Raw genomic sequence first — 15,218 nt, 5'->3', positions numbered from 1 at the left:
AGTAGGATTTGAATGTAGGTCTGTACTATTCCACAGGTCACAATGTGCTTTATACAACATCAAACTAACATGTCACAGGAGTGAGCACCTTTCACGTTTAGAACAAATGAGTCCCTGTAAACTCTTACCCTGTTTAGTTATGGAATGGCTCAGAAAACAGAGTGTTTTCATGTCATCCAAGAGAGAATTTTAAAAAATAGCATTGTAATTCTATAGATAAGAACACAATAGAGAAGTAGAAATTATGTGGCTGATTTTACCTAAGTAAAAAGCCTGAATTATTTAGTGTGACTATACACATTGATCAAATTAAATGGATAAATGTCAACTTACCACTGTTTAAGTAGCACTGGATTTATATTCTTTCCAATAAGTCATTAATTTTATTTGTTATTGTCTTCATCAAGGTGATTATTTTTCTTAGACACAGCCTAATTTATAATGTTTTACTGTGTTCCCCTAAATTACCAAGTTCTATTTCTTAAGCTCTATTTAAAAGATAATTTATAATGTTTCTCACTAACCAGCTGGTCCTACTTCCTTATCCTTCCTTATAGCCTCTCAAGATAATAGCTAGAAAATAAAGCTGATTTTAATTATTCTTACATATAATTTGCTTCAACTTCACTAATAGTCTATTGTATGATATTTTCTATATATGTAATGACATCAGGTTTTGATCATTTTCTCTATGAGTTAAATGTTTCCAGTTATTTTAACCTGTAATAACGAATGACTCTCTCTCTCATTATAAGACATACTATTTGTTTAATTTTAATAGACATTTCAGCAATTAAATATTCTTACCATATATTTCTTGCTGTTTTTACATGTGGAATTCCAGTAAAAAGCTCATTGGTTTAGCAGCAGGCAAAAAGACAGACTTAAATAACGTATGTAAACATAATATTTTTCATGAGGCAGAGTTAGCTGACTAAAGTCTACTTCAGTTTTAATTCAAACACAGATTTAGAGGGAGGCTGGATGTGTAAATTATCCCTTGCCTTTTCCCTGCTGCTGTTCTCAATTTCTGCGGCATCCTGCAGGCTTGCACTTAGGAGCCACCAATTTTTTTTGGCTCCTGCATTTTCCTGGCTCTTGTTTTGATTTACTCTACAATGGCAGGATATGCTGGGGCCTGATGTGGTGGTAACATTAAGAAAAACAAATAGCCCCTGTTTGATCTCCTTTAAAATCTATTTGCCACGTGAAAGACCTTTGAAGTGTTTGTTCATAATTAAATGTTTATTAAATCAAAAGGCTTATTCTGGTATCTAAAGAATAGCAGAGTTTCTATAATCACGAGTAATCCTCCTGAATCCTTTCCCCAAATAAATGTCATGTGAAGCTGAAGATGTCAAGGAAGATACATATCTCTGAATAGAAGAAAATATTCTTTCTTTCAGAAATAAAATGTGAGGGGTTCTGAGTTGCCCACTACATTTTTATGTTCTACATTATTCTATATCCCTTTTCAACTAAAGCACTGAATTTTAAGATGCCATATTATCTATGGATAAAATATAATGTGGAGAGGTTCATTTTAAAATCATGTCGCTGTTTAAGGTTTGATTTATGTTGGCTTCAAAATGTGAATAGATTTTTTTTTTTAAATCTGAATATAGAAATATATGTTCTGCTGGAGGTATTTGCTTTACAGTTTTCAGCTCTACTGATCCTGGATATTAACTAACTCTTTAAGCAGTGTTTGGATCATGGCTCTTGGGGAAAACTCTGTACAATTAGGGCTTTAGGACATGGGGATTAATTATATCAATTGCTACTAACTCCTGTCTACTTTAACCAAACATTTTAGGCATTAATGGGTGATGATTATATAACCTGCATTTATGGTCTAAGAGCTCAAAGGTGCATATACCTGGATTGATTGGGCATATTAGGTAGCCAAAAATGGAATTCATAGTATGAGAAGTTCCCACATCACTGAGGATGATGCTGGGACCTCCATACCACCCACTGTCACACACAACTCACCCCATCTACCACATCATCACCATCACCACCCCACCTAACTTCAACAATCACCTTATATCTACCTAATCAGTGCTATAGAAGAATTGTTAATGAATTAATAATAGTCCTAGCCGTAAATAAGTTTTCAGTTTAGTGGGAAGACAGAAATGCACATTTCTAATTATACTGGAAAGTAGAATGTGCTCAGTATATTAAAAGAGAGCCATCATGTAAGTGCTTAGAAGAGGGAGAAGGTAATCTGACTGGAGGTATTGAGGAAGACTGGAGAAGTTGCCACAGACTTGGCCTTGAAAGAAGACAGGAGTTTATTTATTTACAGAGTCAACATGCACTGAATGCCCAGCATGTAGGAATCATGGGAAGGGCATACTGTGAAAAGATTATATAGAGATCAAAGATCAGAGGTGAAAAAAATACAGAGGGTTTTTTAGAATGTCGAGTCATTAAGGGTTCTTAAGACAAGGAATTGTAGGCGGAAAGGGGGCAGTTGAGGAATATAAATAAGAAATGTCGATCAGGGTCATTTCAAGAAGCGTGTTTATTTTTACACAAGTGATTAGGATTACTTTCTGCAGTCGGTGGCAACCATGGAAGGATTTGAGTTAGAGAGTGAAGTGAACAGAGCTATGATGTGGGAATGGATAGACTGGAGGGAGGGAACAATAATTCTGAGGAAGACCAATTAGAAAAGTCTAATAGTAGTTTCGACAAACAACAAGGACAGACCCAGGATAGTGGCTGTAGAAACAAAAGGAAAGATGTGAAGAATTTTGCAAAGGTGTGTGTTGAGGGGAGGGGAAGAAACACAAAAGATAGAACAAAGAGCAAAAAGCACTCAAAGGCTCCCACCCTGAAGGACATGAGGAGCAGAGGAAGGAGGTCTGGATCTGAGAAACGATGACGTGTTTGGGCAGGGAGGGTATGCAGTGTCTGGGGTATAAACTAAAAGGATCATTTAGCAAATGGAGACGTGAGATGAGAGAGAAATATTTAATGGTTCTCTATTTAGATGTGAGTGGCAGTTGAGGCCATGAGAGGACGTAATAGTATCAGAGATAGAGTACAGAGCAGACATCTTCAGAATTTTCCAACTCATTCATAGACCCAGAAAAGGAGAGAACCTCTGAACTTTTAACTCAAATTATTTGGTGGCATAATTCAAAATGTAGCATTTCTTTAGTATCATGTGTTTTATTTATAAAATATGTGCAGATTCTTTATTCTACTTTATTATTTAGCCATACTTAAAATTCTTCCTGACCCATTCTTTACTGGGCAAGGTTATGCTGTATTTAGATTTATTTATTTAATTGACAAATCTTTATTGAGTGCCCAGCAGGCACCAGACACCACTCCAGGCACTAGGGATAAGCTTGTGACTGAAACTGACAAAGCCCCTCATGGAGCTTACAGTCTAGTGAGAAGGAGACAGACAGTAGGCAAGCAATTCAATAAATGGACAAGAGAGTTCAGAAGATAAGTACTATGGTAAAAGTAAAACATAGTGATAAGATGAAGAGTATAAGGGGGAATGGCAGGGTGTGGGCAAAGAAACTTCCCTAAAGAGGTAACCTTTGAACAAAGCCTCTATAACAAGGAGGATATATTTGTGCTAGGCAGGGCAGAAAAATATTGCATATGTAAAGGCCTTTAGTGGTGAGGAAGCTAATATGGACAGCAGAAAGAGATCTAGGGGAGTTTGGTAAGAATGAAATTGAAAGAGTTGAGTGGGGGCCTGACAGACCATGCTGAGAAGTGGATTTTATTTTAAATGAAACAGCAAATCATTGAGGGTTTTCAGCAAGGGGATTAAAGGCTCTGATTTAAGTTCTTAAATGATTCCTCTGCTGTGTGTGTGGAAAATAGGTTGCATGAAGCCAGAAACAAAAACTGGGGGAAACAGCCAAAGGGATGGCTCATGAATTCATGGAGGTGTGGGGAGAAAGTACGGACCAAAACATTACTCCCTAGATTTTGTTCTTTGAGTTTATCGTTTTCACATATAATTGGACTAAATTAAAGATAGCTAATCATGTACATTGGGTTCAGTATCACTATACCTTTTCTTCCTTGTATTGGTATTACCTTATTCTTATGAGCCAAGTTTTATGAGTATGCATGGGCACGCAGGAAATACTTTTTAAGGATATTATGAACTGGATGTGGAGAATGCCATATGAGGAAAAGGCCAGAATCACAAATGAAGGATGACACCATGTTGTCTGGCTGATCGTGCCAAAAATCTCAATGTATCCATCTTCTTGCCGAATCATTGGTACTCTTGTCTACTTGTCTAGTGGTGGACAAAGAGTCTCTGATCCACTGGTTAGTTTTTTTACAGTCTCATGAAAATATTCAGAAAGAACATTTCCAATGAAGAAATATGAATAATGACCTTTGTTTAGTGATTAATGGTGTAATTTTTGTCACATGTAAATGAATCAGGCCTCAAATTATTCATATTTTGATATCTCCATTCAACTCTCAAACTTCCATTTCATGTTCTGATTTTGTCACCTTCTATATAAACCATCATCACAATTTTATCTTTCAATACTGAATAAGAGTGTTCAGACTTGTGGGAGGGGGATCTGCTAAATAAACAATTCTTCATGACCCACAATTTATTATAAGTATAAAAAACAAATTAACTCATACTACTTAGGGTTTTTTTTTTTTCATTTTGTCATGATGTCTTTGTTATACACATGGAAATAAACAAATTTATGGTCAAATCAGAAAATTCTAACCATGGATACTGTTTTTTGTGGGGGTCAAGAATCCATTTAGGTAGTAGTATATGTTTTCTAAGTCTCTTTTCATTATATTATGGTTTTAGCTAAAATAATGAATATTAAAATACTGTATTTTATAAAATTTTCCACTTTTACTAAGTAATTGTACATGCTGAGAAAAATCAAGCAAAAAATTCTTTAGAGTGGTCTCTTGGTAAATGTAAACACTTTAAGGATAAGACTATGCTTTATTCAGAGTTGAATCTCTAGTATCTAGCATAATGGTTGGCATAGTAGATGCTCAGAACTATTTTTGGATAAGTAAATAAATTGGTTGCTGGAGAAGTCAGGGGCATAATATCTTTGAAGCACACTATTGCTTCCAAAGGTGTGCTTAACATATATTTTTCTTCTAGTTAATATCATGGTAGCCATTAAAAATGCTCATATTTTGCTAAAAAATTTTTCATCAGCTTTACCTTGAGGTACTTTGGCAAATAAGATGTCTTGACAGCTACTTTGTAAGTGTAGCCAAGTGGTAAAGTATTAATATTTACACTGTTCACATCTGTGTTTTCATACTAACATTAGGTAAAAATCTAGTTTGTCTTCATATTCTTGATTATTCAGTGATGCTTTGCCCTGTAAAAGTCTGTAAAAGTACACTTTGTCATCTCAATTGCCTCTTTCTGAGTTAGAACAGATTCAGTCTAACTTGCCACTCAAAGCTCTACCAAACTATCCCTGTCTCAGGAGTTCTGATTCCGTTGGTGTTTCTGAAAACAACCTTTATGATACCTCAAGCATTTCTTTTCGCTGTTTGTGCTTTTGAAGCATTGCCCATAGCAAAGATTCTGTTCTCTTGCCTTTTAACTTTAAATTGTTTTTCTAAATTGATTTTAATGTTATATATTCAATGAGATGTTTTCATGAAACTATTTCTTAGCATTTTCCATTCAATGGCTATCAAGTCAGGCTCATTTATATCTCCATGGTGATTAAAACCTATATTTTAAATGAGCATAGAAATATATTTTACAAATTTGTGGCCAACTGCAGTGCTGTTGGAGTTCCCTAGTGTTTGGGGACTGTGCTATGATGGTTTCAATCACCAAATTCCCTGTAATGCAGCCCCATGCTTCAAGGTTATTCTGAATTTACCTTGTTATCTTTTGCATTTTCACCACTTACAAGCTTTTGCTTCAAATGTAACTACCTTTCAGTTTTTCAAATTGAAACTATAATTTTAAATAAATACATCCTCGGAACAATAAGTAGAGAGTGACGCTAAGTTTTCTAATGTCAGAATCTCTAGACTTGCTGCTATTTTCAGGCTAGCTTCAACAGGAAATGTAACTAAACATAGTTTCATGTTTGTAAATAGGATGTTCACCCAAGTACATTTGTGATGGGAAGTTCAACCAATTTGTGGAAGACAATGGTTTTGTGTATGCCTGTTCAATCAAAAATGAAATAAAAATTCTAGCTCATAAGAAAACACACTAGTTTACAAGAGAACAAACACACTGGTTGGTAAAAAGAGAAAAACCCATATCATGCTTCAAAAAAATGACCCAGTTTTTTAGAGAAGCACTAGTCCTACAGTTGGGAGTTATTAGTGCCATCTGTGATTGCAGTAGTCCATAAGGTCACCTTGATTGGATTATAGAGTTAGTGACACTTGGTTCCCCAACAACTCTGAAGTACCATATTTTCCAATCACTCAGTGCATATTCCAGTATTTTCTACTTAGGGTGTTTGAAGAATAAAATTTACTGACCCAGAATAGTATGAATCCATTTGCTTATAAGGATGTTTATAGCTAAGTATACAAATACAATGACTATCCAAGATGTTCAAACATATCTTGTTTATTTGGAACTTATAGATGTGCTTTTTGCACATTGTGTGAGAAGAAGAGATGTTAAACCTCAGGTAAAGCCTCTATTTAGGAGTGAAGGGCAAAGAGGGGCCTGAGAAGGAAATCTGCAATGTAAGAAGAAAATGAGAAGGATCCAGAGTGATGCAGGTGAAACAGCAAGAAAGGTTTAAAAGGAAATCAGTTGTCAGTGGGGAAATGAAGAAAGATAAGGGCAGAAATAGGTCTTTGGCGCTGAGATCTAGGAGATCATTGGTGTGGGGACTGCAACTGAAATTACTAGGAGTAGAATCAGGCAGTTTTAAGCAAATTCATGAGTAAATATAAACCAGTCTTTCAAAAGAACATTGCTTGAAGTAAGGAGAAAAAAATAGCACAGATGCTAAGGGCATGGAGGAATTAAAACAGGAAGGTAGAGAAAGAATTTAAGGAAGGCCAAACATAGTAATAGCTACCAACATTTGAATGCTTACCGTGTACTGTGTAGAGTTCTAAATGCTTTAGCTAATTTGCTCTTTGTAAGACACCTGTGAGATAAGTCCCACTATTTATTATCCATATTTTGGGTGAGGAGACTAAATGACATAGAGAAGTTATTCAAACAAGTAATGGTATTAGGATTTAAAGCAGGAGGTTTACCTCAAGAGACCTGCATTTAACCCCTCTGTCATACTGCCTGTGTGCTAGAGAGAAAGGACATTCAATGGAGCATTAATGTCCCTGAGCTGGTCACTGGGAGGGCTGAGATTACAGGTGTGTTGAGGAGTCAGCATTAGAGGAGGAGGAAGATGGAGGAGATGATGACATGGGAGAACTCAGTGTTTTTGAAACAGAGAAGAGGGAGGATGTGACAATTTAATGATTTTCAGTTGGTATAGAAATACCTTGCTAGGTAGAGGACCAGGGAAACAAAAGAAGAGAAGAATGGAATGGATTGGAATAATCACTGGGAGTCTGATAGGGAGTCAACTAAGGCAGAAGTAAGTAATTACCAAACAACAATGAGGGGCTGGCATAGGCAAAGGAAATGTCTGCAGTGGAGGCTGTTAGCGTCACAGCCTGGAGTCTGGAAGTGCAGGCTGTGAAGGAAGATGTTGAGACGTAATGAGGGCTGTGACATCTTAGACAGAGCTGGGATGCTCTCAAGAGCTTCACTGATATTTCTGTCTGTAATAGAAAGAAGTAAGTATAGCAGAAAGTTACAGCCATAATTGGTTTGTACTTTTTAAAATTGGATTATGATTAAAGGAAAACATTTTACCACCTTGTCTAAAAGATTAGAAAATTCTTCACTCAAGGCACTCTTCCTAACTTCAATTAATTTCCCATTTTTTTCTACTGAAATATTCCTTGTGTTATAGGGATTCAATAAACAGCGTGACTTTACTGTTATTCAAAGGATTACAGGGAACTTTATGAGATGGTAGGGATGGCAGAGGAGTCTACCTAACACAAAACATCTTATCTATCTTCTAAGTTAAGCTGATTCGGGGAGGAAAAAAGCTCTTTTTAGGGAGAATGAAACTGCCAAAATGACCTTTCAAGCTTTTCTGTCCAGACTTTGGCTCTCTATACTGGAATTTTTGACAAAACCACAGCTGGAAGACAGCAGCCAATAATACCACCCCATCGATATAGAGGAGAGATGTTTATTCCAATTAATTAAACAGAAATGTGCAACATTTACTGCTAATATATGCTTTTGTGTGGTTTTATTATTTTTTGAAAAAAAATTATTCTGAATTATTATGGGTACATAGTAGTTGTTTATGTTTATAGGGTTAATATATGCTTATTGATGATGGACTTGAAATGATCCACAACCAGGACACATTAAAGACAGAGTTTGTTCTTATTTTTCTTGGAAGAGGAAGAACAATGTTTAGACTTAAGGAAGGGTTAATACCAAGTATGTTTGGTGTATATAATACTCTTGCACCTATCACAGAGCCCCAGATAATTGAGTTGAAATTTGACTTCAGCTTTTTATTCAGTATGCTAATGAGGGTATAAAATTTGCACTCTTTGCATAAATAAACATACCCTCAAATGTGTTGTTTTTCTGCATTGACAGATGGATCACATGCTCAAAATTACAGTGAATTCTTATTCTGAGCAGCTTTAGACAGCACTCTGCAGCCACTTCTGTTGTTTACCACATGTTATAGTACTGCCTGTGCCCTGAGCCTGGGTCTCAAGGTAGCTACAGCGTGACATTTTCCTTGAACAGTGATAGGCAGAAATTAATTGACTTCATTATCCTTGGATTCTCAAAGGCTTCTGTGGCTATGCCCATTCACTAACACTGTTCTCTTGGGGTGTAAAGCTGTGTCCAATTATTCTTGTTGCATGTCATCAAGTGACTCGGTGACACCTGCAGCAGCCCTTCTTGCATTCCAATGACTCTATTTCTGAATTTATTGTGACTTGGAGACTCTAGAGGCCAATGGGATTTTTTTGAAGGAGGGCTAAGTTTTCTTTTTTCATTAGAGTGTCTGGATTTTTCCCCTTTTACTACTTTTATAAATAGAACCTTAAATGAAGGCTGAAGCTATAAGATGAACAAATAGTTTGTCTATTAAAAATACCCAAATGACCACTATAAAGATGCAAACATGACTCCAAATAATTGATTTTAATGAAATTGGGATTTCAGTGATTGCAGGTTGGCAAATTCCCTGTTATAGGCTCATCTTAGACTGCCCTCAGAGCTAAATCTCTGAACAAGATTAAGCTCATGCCTAGGATAGGAGAGAGAGGGGCTGGAAGAAAATAAGATGTTTCATTCACTTAACACTTGTAATAAACCCACAATTTAGTGCCTTGAAAATGACTTATTTTTTTCTTCACAACTTGTTGCTCCAGATCAGGGGTTGGCTGGGTGACTTTTCTGCTCCATGTGGCATCAATTTGGTTGCCTTCAGCTGGTGGCTGGGGTAGGCGGGAATGTCGAGAGAGAGAGAGAGAGAGAGAGAGAGAGAGAGAGAGAGAGAGAGAGAGAGAGAGAGAGAGAGAGAGAGAGAGAACAAACCACTCTCCATACGGTTTCTCACCATTCAGGATGTTTGTGAGTGTATGTGTGTGCACAAGCATACCTCATTTTATTGTGTATTGCTTTACACGCAGCAATTTGTATTTTTTACAAATTGAAGGTGTGTGGCAGCCCTGCAATGAGCAAGTCTGTTGGTGCCATTTTCCCAACTATATGTGCTCACTCAGTGTCTCTTTGTCACATTTTAGTAATTCTTGTAATAGTTCAAACTTTTTCATTATGTTTACATCTGTTATCATGATTTGTGATCTTTGGTGTAACTACTGTATTTGTTTCAGGGCACCATGAACTGCATCCATATAAGACTGCAAACTTACTTGATAAATGTTGTGTGTCCTGATTGTCCCACTGACCGGCCATTCCCTTTTCCTGAGGCCTCCCTATTCCCTGAGACACAACGATGTTGAAATTAGGCCAGTTAATAACCTGACCATGGCCTCTAAGTGTTGTACATATCTCATTTTAAATCAAAAGCTAGTCATGCTTAAGCTTAGTGAGGAAGGCATGTTGAAAGCCAAAACCCAGGGAGGAGGAGTGGATGTTGCAACTCAGATCTGAAGGCTATCTGCTGACAGAATTTCCTCTCCCTTGGGGGACATCAGTCTTTTCCATAAGGCCTTCAAGTGTTTGGGTGAGGCCCACCCACATTACAGAGGATAATCTGTTTTACTCAAGTCTACTGATGAAATATTAATATAATCTAAAAAATATTTTCACAGCAACATAGGAGTATTTGACCAAATACCTGGGTACCATGGGCTAGCCAAGTTGACACATAAAATTAACCATCAAACTCTCCATGTGTTTTCTCCTGCAGTAGTTTAGCTCAAGCTTCTTTACAGCATGACGGCTGGCTTCCCAGATAGAGAAAATCTGTCAGACCTGGGCTCAGAAGTCCCAGGATATTGTCACTATTGCATTCTATTGGTCAAAGAAAATCACAGGTCTAGCTCATAGTCAAGGGGAAAAATAGAAATCTACTTCATGCTGCCAGGAATAGCATATGTGGGCAAGGATGAGAAGAATAACTGGAGACTCACTATCACTTCCCTCAGAGACTTCCCTCTGACCACAGCAATTCTTGCCCCTGTTCTGAAAGCCTTATCATGGTTGCGGCATTAGGTTCATGTTCAAGGTCCAAGATCTCATTATCTAAATCAGGTATATCTGAGGTTGAGGTTCCCTTATGTATAGCTTCTCTTGATCCAGGAACTTGTACCTAAAATGATACCTTCTGTGTAATCTCCGCTCTAATATACATCGATGAGACAGGGATTATTGTATCTTTGATATAGACTTGGATGTTCAAAAGGAGGGAAAAAAGAGGCATGTGGCAATTACTGCTTCATAGCAAATTTGAGCTCCATCTGGGAACATATTACTCATTACCTCAACCCTAGGGGCAAAGAATGCTTCCTGAAATGCTTCTCTGGATGTGGTTTTTCTATTCCATTGTTTTCAGTGGCTCTTGATTCTGTCCTCCAAGTTGTCCAGCCCTTTCCATAAGAAATGGCCTATGTTTGCAAACTAAGTAGCATTCTCAGGCTTTTTTTTATGCCATTAAATTTTGGATGCCCAGAGTCTTTTTTCTGTTTTGTCCTGCCACTCTCCCTTTTAGTATCCTTTAAAAACTTTGTGGTTTTCTCATGTATTCAATGATATTCCATTCCATTAAGCAGAAGCTATTTCACCAAATTTATTTTTTTTTAATTTTTTTATTTCAGAAAATTTAGGAGGTACAAGTGTCTTTTGTTACATGGATGAATTGTATCATGCTGAAGTCAGGGCTTTTAGCGTAACTGTCACCAGAGCAGAGTATATCGTATCCAATAGGTAGATTTTTATCCCTCACCCTCCTCCTACAATCAATCCTTCTTAGTTTTCAATGTCCATTACACCTCTTTATGACCATATATATCTCTCATTTAGCTTCCACTTATAAGTGGGAACATCTGTATTTGTTTTTCTATCCTGAGATATTTAGTAATGGGCTGCAGTTCCATCCAAGTTGCTGCAAAAGACATTATTTCATTATTTCTTGTGGCTGAGTAGTACTCATGGTGTGTGTGTGTGTGTGTATACATATACATACATATATGTATATGTATATACACACCACATTTTCTTTATCCACTTATATGTTGACAGGCACTTAAGCTGGTTCCATATCTTTGCAATTGTGAATTGTGCTGCCATAAACATTTGGGTGCAGGTATCTTTTTGATATCTTTTGACTTCTTTTCTTGTGGGTAGATACCCAATAGTGGGATTGCTTGATTGAAAGATCTCTACAGAGGGAACCACAAAACATTGATGAAAGAAATAAATCATAGATGACACAAATTGGAAAACATCCCAACATTGTTTAAATGTCTATATTGTTCAAAGTGGTGTACAGACTCAACATAATTCCCATCAAAATTCTAATGTCATTTTTCAAGAGTTCAGAAAAAATAATTCTAAACTTCATATGGAACCAAAAAAGACTCTGAATAGCCAAAGTAATCCTAAGCAAAAGTACAAATCTAAAGGAATTACATTTACCTAACTTCAAATTATACTACAATGTTATAGTAAAGAAAACAGCATGGTATTGGTTCCACATGGACATGGAACAGAATGGAGAACCTAGAAATAAAATCATATGGGTATGACAACCTGATTTTCAACACAGCACATTAAAACATATACTGGGGAAAGGACATCCTATTTAATAAATGGTGCTAGGAAAATTGAATAGCCAAGAAGAAAACATAGCAAAAACTCCTCTAGACATAAGTTTAACCGAAGCATTTATGAAGAAAACCCCCAAAGCAAATACAGTAATAATAAAAATAAATGAGGCTTAATTAAAATAAAAAGTTTCTGTACAGCAAAGGAAATAATCAACAGAGTGAGTAGACAACCCACAAAGTGAGAGAAAATATTTGCAAACTATACATCTAACAAAGGGCTAATATCCAGAATATACAAAGAACTCAAACAATCAGCAATAAAAAACAAATAACCCCATCAAAAAGTGGGTAAATGATATGAACAGATATTTTTCCAAAAGAAGATAGAGAAATGTCCAATAAACATAAGGCAAAATATTCAACATCACTAATTATCAGCAAAATGTTAATTAAAACCACAATGATATAACACCTTACCCCTGTTAGAATTGCAATTATCAAAAAGTCAAAAATAATGGAAGTTGGTGAAGTTGCGGTGCAAAGGGAACACTTACACACTGTTGGTGGGAATGTAAACTAGTACGACTGCTATGGAAAGCTGTATGGAGATTCCTCAAAGAACTGAAAATAGACCTACCATTCAATGCAAATCTCCTTAAGACATACACTTTTCTTCTTTAGGCTGAGAGTCAAAATATATGTGTGAAAGCAACATCTTTAAGAGTTTTTGACACTATTCTAGCTGGGTGGATTTGACTACCACATCCTTGATTTGATATTCATCTGAGGCCACATTTTATTAGTGCTCTAGATTTGATCAGAAGCCATTTATGTATTATTTCAGCATATTATAGAGGTACAAATGTTTAGGTTACATATATTGCCTTTGCCCCACACGAATCAGAGCTTCAAGCATGTCCATCCTCCAGATGATGCACACCCCACCTATTAGGTGTGAATATAACCATTCCCTCCTCCCTCCTTCTACCTGCCCGACACCCAATGAATGTTACTACCATATGTGTACATAAGTGTTGATCAGTAATACCAATTTGATGGTGAGTACATGTGGTACTTGTTTTTCCATTCTTGTGATACTTCACTTAGTAGAATGTGCTCCAGCTGTATCCAGGATAATATAAGAGGTGCTAGATCACCTTTTTTTGTGGCTGAGTAGAACTCCATGGTATACATATAACACATTTTATTAATACTTTCATGTATTGATGGGCACTTGGGTTGTTTCCATATCTTTGCAATTGTGAATTGTGCTGCTATAAACATTCTAGTACAGGTGTTTTATAGAATGTCTTGTTTTCCTTTGAGTAGATGCCCAGTAATGGGATTGCTAGATCAAATGGTAGCTCTACTTATAGCTCCTTAAAGTATCCCCATATTACTTTCCACAGAGGTTGTACTACTTTGCAGTCTCACAGGCATTGTATGAGTGTTCCTATCTCTCCACATCCATGCCAAAAATTATTATTTTGGGATTCTTTGATGAAAGCCATTTTAACTAGAGTTAAGGGATATCTCATTATGATTTTGATTTGCATTTCCTTGATGATTAAAGATGTTGAGCATTTTTTCATGTTTCTTGGCCATTAGTCTGTCTTCTTTTGAAAGGTTTCTATTCATGTCCTTTGCCCACTTTTTATTGGACTTGTTTGGTTTTTTTTTCTTGCTGATTTTTGTATAGATTGTGGTTATCAGCCCTTTATCAGATGTGTAGCATGTGAATATTTTCTCCCATTCTGTAGGTTGTCTGTCTGCTCTCTTGATAGTTTCCTTGGCTGTGCAGAGGCTGTTTAATTTGATCAGGCCCCATTTATTTATTTTTGTTCTTGCTGTGATTGCTTTTTTAAGCAAAAATAATAAATTGGGAGCCATCAGTTTACCAGGCTTCAAGCTATACTACCAGGCTATAGTAACTAAATAGCATGGTACTGTCACAAGAACAGAGACATAGACCAATGGAACAGAACTGAGAATCCAGATATAAAACCACCATCATATAACCATCTAATCTTTGACAAAGCAAACAAAAACACACACTGGGGGAAAGAATCCTTATTCAATAAATGGTGCTGGGAAAATTGGATAGATACATGCAGAAGACTGAAACAGGATCCACACTTTTCACCTCTCACAAAAATAAACTCAAAATGGATAACGGACTTAAACTTAAGGCATGAAATTATAAAAATTCTAGAAGGACATGTTGGAAAAACTCTTATAGGCATTGGCCTAGGGAAAGAATTTATGAAGAAGACCTCAGAAGCTATTTTTTATTCTGAGAACCTTCTGCCATCTGAAAAGGCTGAGAATGAGAAATAATTTTACTTTCAAAGCCAGTAAGTTCTGACTTGGACTTTGTGGTTCAAAACAATGATTTCTTATTTCTCATGGATAGGATTTGCCTGTATATGTCTTTTGCTCCATGTGGCACTGATTAGATCAATTATTTGGCTACATTTGGTCAGTAATTAATCTGGGCTGGAACATTCAAGGAAGATTCACTCACATATTTGGCACCTCTGAGCTTTCAGAAAAGGGGCAAGAACATGTCATCAGCTTGGGCTTCCTCATAGCATGGCAGATTCAACCTGGTAAAACTTTCTTTGTTTTTTATTTGTTTTAGAGACAGGATCTCACATTGTCACCTAGGCTGGAGTGCAGTGGTGCAATCATAGTTCACTGAAACCTTGAACTCCTGGGCTCAAGTAAGGTAGCTAGGATTACAGGTGCACACCACCATTCCAAGCTATTTTCTTTTGGTTAAATTTTTGTAGAGATGGGTTTCACTATGTTGCCCAGGCTAGTCTTGAATTCCTGGCCTTAAGTGATCCTCCTGCCTTGGCCTCCCAAAGCATTGAGACTAT

The 15,218-nt window shown here is 36.6% G+C and overlaps 1 protein-coding gene across 3 annotated transcripts in view; it reads left to right on the top strand.

Annotated features, from left to right (window-relative positions):
• The window catches only part of PDE4D (phosphodiesterase 4D), a 1,055,987-nt gene that overhangs the window by 114,635 nt on the left and 926,134 nt on the right, over nt 1–15,218 (top strand). The gene's annotated exons all lie outside the window — the stretch shown is intronic.

The sequence above is a fragment of the Microcebus murinus genome, chromosome 11 (assembly GCF_040939455.1).
Source record: "Microcebus murinus isolate Inina chromosome 11, M.murinus_Inina_mat1.0, whole genome shotgun sequence".
NCBI classification, from domain to species: domain Eukaryota; kingdom Metazoa; phylum Chordata; class Mammalia; order Primates; family Cheirogaleidae; genus Microcebus; species Microcebus murinus.
The sequence above is the reverse complement of the archived record's forward strand: the minus strand, read 5'-3'. Positions and strand labels throughout refer to the sequence as shown.